Raw genomic sequence first — 4,577 nt, 5'->3', positions numbered from 1 at the left:
ATAATAATTGGGCATGCTAAATTGGGGAGAAAACCAGGGTAAAAAAATTGGCAACGACTAAATTTTTCAAAAAAAAAAGGACTGAAGAAATTGAAATATTTATGTTTTATTGGTCTTAATTCAGAGAGTGGGAGATTGGTTATTACAGTAACAGTTCCAAAGATTAGTTTAAGGAAATGTTTAAACAGAAGATACTCCAGGAGCATCCATAAGAAAGAGTGATCAGTTTATGAAAATCAAAGATGGCCCTGAGTTGGTAACTAAAAATAATGATCAATATTTATTTGTAATAGAGCAACCTTTGTCTACTGGAACAGAATTTCCCAAATACAGTACACTGCTACGGAAACCCCTATCCGTCACAACATTAGAAGATCATTTATAATTGACCAAACCCTATATTCGGCTCAATTAAGATATTGATGATGTGTAAATTGTTTCCAAATAAAGATGACTCTCCTTGCACACCATTAATTGAATTAACTAATTATTATCCCACATGATTCCCTCCAGCTGAAAAGCAAACAAGTCCATAGTGACTGAAGTCCACAATTACTTCTCATTGTTATTTGGTCAAACGCCATTCTGCTGATATTATTAATACAGCAGTTACAGCAAGTGTTTCTTTCTTTCTTATTTTTTAATTTAGAGTGCTCAATTATTTTAACCCCGTTTTGCTCTGAATTTTGAATGTCCAATTGCACCTCCTCACCACAGCTATTGTCACAGGTAGCTCAGGTAAGTGTATAACACTGCTAGCCCCAATGACTAACCCTTTCCTGTTGAGGTTCGTTTGGAATTCCAGTGGACCACCCTTGACCCCAACCAGGATGAACAGAGACAACAGCCAAGGTAATTATCAAAAATGCAAATTTGAATAGCACAGCACACAATAACACACAGCACAGTAACTACACAGCAAATTGTTCTAAAAATTATGGGAAAAGAAATAATCATAGCTGATTTGTCACACCAAAAATCATCACACAAAGATAAAGAAAGAACGGTTAAACTTTTCTAAAACTCGCTACAAAAGTGAATTCACACCACCCATGCACCCTGTCCCTCTACCCTGTGCAGGGGTAGTATTTGTTGCCAAGGACAGGCAAACACAAATTTATTTTAGTCACGTAAGTGGCAATCGCCATTATACAAAGTCTCACGCCGAACATCCTCTTCGTAAGACTTCCAGTTCCCATGATGACCACGGACCGACTCCCCTCCGTCGACAACATTGTGGTGACCCCATTTGGTGAAGGGAGGAAAAGAGAAGAGGGACCAGTGCTCGAGTCCTGGTCATGGACTCACGTCAACCTCTCTGTGTGCTCATTGGAAAAGACAATAACGGTGGGTGGGCAATAACAATAAATCTGTTCATGTTTATTTACATAAGAACATAAGAAGAACATAAGAAAGTTTACCAACGAGAGGAGGCCATTCGGCCCATCTTGCTCGTTTGGTTGTTAGTAGCTTATTGATCCCAGACTCTCATCAAGCAGCTTCTTGATGGATCCCAGGGTGTCAGCTTCAACAACATTACTGGGGAGTTGGTTCCAGACTCTCACAATTCTCTGTGTAATAAAGTGCCTCCTATTTTCTGTTCTGAATGCCCCTTTATCTAATCTCCATTTGTGACCCCTGGTCCTTGTTTCTTTTTTCAGGTCGAAAAAGTCCCCTGGGTCAACATCGTCAATACCTTTTAGAATTTTGAATGCTTGAATCAGATCAACACGTAGTTTTCTTTGTTCAAGACTGAATAGATTCAATTATTTTAGCCTGTCTGCATACGACGTGCCTTTTAAACCCAGGATAATTCTGGTAGTTCTTCTTTGCACTCTTTCTAGAGCAGCAATATTCTTTTTGTAAAGAGGTGACCAGAACTGAACACACTATTCTAGATGAGGTCTTACTAATGCATTGTAAAGTTTTAACATTACTTCCCTTGATTTGAAATTCAACACATTTTAATATATATCCGAGCATCTTGTTGGCCTTTTTTATAGCTTCCCCACATTGTCTAGATGAAGACATTTCTAAGTCAACATAAACTCCTAGGTCTTTTTCATAGGTTCCTTCTTCAATTTCAGTATCTCCCATATGATATTTAAATTCAACACTTCTCACAATATATCCGAGCATCTTGTTGGCCTTTTTTATAGCTTCCCCACATTGTCTAGATGAAGACATTTCGGAGTCAACATAGATTATTTGTCTATTATTTGTTCAATCTATCTGTTCTACTCCACCAAACTTTCATTTGCCACTGCACCGCTGATTGTAATGTCTGATAAAAAGCGTAGTGGGATACTGTCCTACTTTTCTGTGACAAGAAGCTTGAAAACAACTGTGACAGGTAAGTTAAATTTCCATATTTCCACATAAGTGTACAATACTGTATTTATTAACAAATACATAAAAACATCAGGGGTGTAACTGTTACAGTATGTACACTTCAGCAGTGTATGGCATGTGCATGTTTGTTAGAAAAATTCATGAACACCTTTTATTTTTAGTTAATATATGTTTGAAACACTAGTCTTACCATATATTAAAGTTAAGAAAAGTATCATTTATTTTGGGTTCGTGACCACTGATTTACTGTATATACGCAATATTTAGAAATTACAAAAGCAAATGTAAAAAAACATAAAATATAAATGTATTTAACTTTTACTCATTATATGCTGTCGAAAGAGGGATATGATTTTTGTTTTTATGCTAGTATGTGCTGACCGTGATTTACAGTTACAGTCGCTTCCACATATGCTTCAAGTTCAAGTTATCTGCTTGTGCCGGGTCCGGGGTTTCGTGCCTAGTAATTGTTGGTAGCTGCATGCAGACATCTGCCTAGCCATGTTAGGCCTATATAATCTTCAATTTTGAATAATACCAGTTTTTTTTTTTAATTCAATAAAACGTTTTACGTTGTATGACGAGATAAGATAGTAAATGTGAATTTATTGATAAGAAACATAAGTTACAAATTACAGTTGGAACCCTAGTTAGACAAGCTGTTAAGAAAGACGTGGTACTGTATTATCGCTTATTTAATTTCAAATGTCATAAACTATGTTCGTTGTTGTTTTGGGGGAAGTATCCACACAAATGTAAGCGTAAAACTGTAGGACCAACAACAGTATGGAATACAGCCTGCTGCTTTGAGAATAGTATTAAAACCTGTTTTCAGTGCTGTATTCAGTTTATAGTTTTTCCTTTTTTAATGTTTTAAAAAAAAATGTGAAAGCAATGAACTGATATGTATGTGCATACAAATAAAAAACACACACAGTGCTTCACTTGTCAGTTTTACATTTAATGGACTTGTATATAACGCTTCAGTACCGCTGTCAGATGTGCTTGCAGAGTGAAGTTATATACAATGTAACACTCATGTTTGGGGCTATCAGAAAAATACTCATTTTTAAATAAACCTTTAGAGTGCAATATATGTACGTGTATTGCTGTTTTTGTAAACATCTGAACGCTCATTAATACGAACCATTGCTATGTTCCCCAGCTGTTTGGATGAACGGGATTCTACTGTATGTTATTCTTAGTTCATTTTTAACTGTTGTTGAAATGATATAGTGTGTTTCTGGGGGGGACTCGAGCACTGAGAGGGACAGCCCTCGGTCACTCAGCTTCAGTCACCCCGTCCTTCGGCTCCAGCCCTTCAACAACTTCCCACTCAACCCCCAATTTCCCCCAGCTCTTGTGCAATGTTAGATGGTTAAGGGTGTGGGCCGGTCTCTCTGTAATTCCCTTACTTAGACTCGACCCAGCAACACTGTATTTAACTGCGGGGGGGGGGGTTAGCCTTGTGTGGGTCAGCCTGAGTGACACTGGTCTCCGTCTGTATTCCCTCCCTCTCTCTCCCTCCATCTGGTATCCTCTTTCTCCAGGCGTTGTGTCGATAACAGAAGGAGGGGGGCTGGGAGCACAGGGTTCCTGCTGCCTCTCAGCAACCAAAACAACGAAATCAATGTTGGAATTAATATAAATCCTGTGGGTGAAACAATAATTTATAAAAGTAGTTAACTTAACATGCAGCTAAAATGACCGTTTTACTTTCCTTGTACTACCATGTTGTTTGTTTCTCTCGCTCTTGTGCTGTGTTTTCCAGTTTGCAGCTTGCACCTGCTTCCTGCTTCCTGCTTCCTGCTTCCTGCTTCCTGCTTCCTGCTTCCTGCTTCCTGGTGCGTCCTTTCCGGTCTTTCTCCTAATCTCCACGCTCCTTTACTTCTGGTTCCTAGAGTCTTTATAGCCTGGTCAATTAGTGTCAATGGAAACAATTAAGCAGTCAATTCACTGTTTTGGCATTGAAGAAAATAGGGCTAATTCTAATTACTGTTTCTCAAGCATTTGAATGACGATACTAAACAGTGATAACAAATTGATTACTTAGTACATGATCAATTTAAGTACATACAATTCAACCCAAATGACATTTACCCCACATACTTGTGTTAGTCACTTTGTGACACTATCCTTCACAACAGCTCACTAGAGCTGAAGGTCAGTGGGCATCCTCCGATCCCATGACCAAACCAATCACCACTTTACAGCCAAACAGCCAG

The 4,577-nt window shown here is 38.3% G+C and overlaps 1 long non-coding RNA gene across 1 annotated transcript; it reads left to right on the top strand.

Moving 5' to 3' along the window:
- Window positions 1-422: 422 nt before the first annotated feature.
- LOC131732906 (uncharacterized) lies at window positions 423-3,132 on the top strand. Its single transcript, XR_009325900.1, has 3 exons — window positions 423-852; window positions 1,185-1,347; window positions 1,662-3,132. It is a non-coding gene; the product is annotated as an uncharacterized LOC131732906 (long non-coding RNA).
- Window positions 3,133-4,577: the final 1,445 nt, after the last annotated feature.

Source organism: Acipenser ruthenus, chromosome 3, assembly GCF_902713425.1.
Source record: "Acipenser ruthenus chromosome 3, fAciRut3.2 maternal haplotype, whole genome shotgun sequence".
NCBI classification, from domain to species: domain Eukaryota; kingdom Metazoa; phylum Chordata; class Actinopteri; order Acipenseriformes; family Acipenseridae; genus Acipenser; species Acipenser ruthenus.
This window is presented reverse-complemented; position numbering and strand designations above follow the sequence as displayed.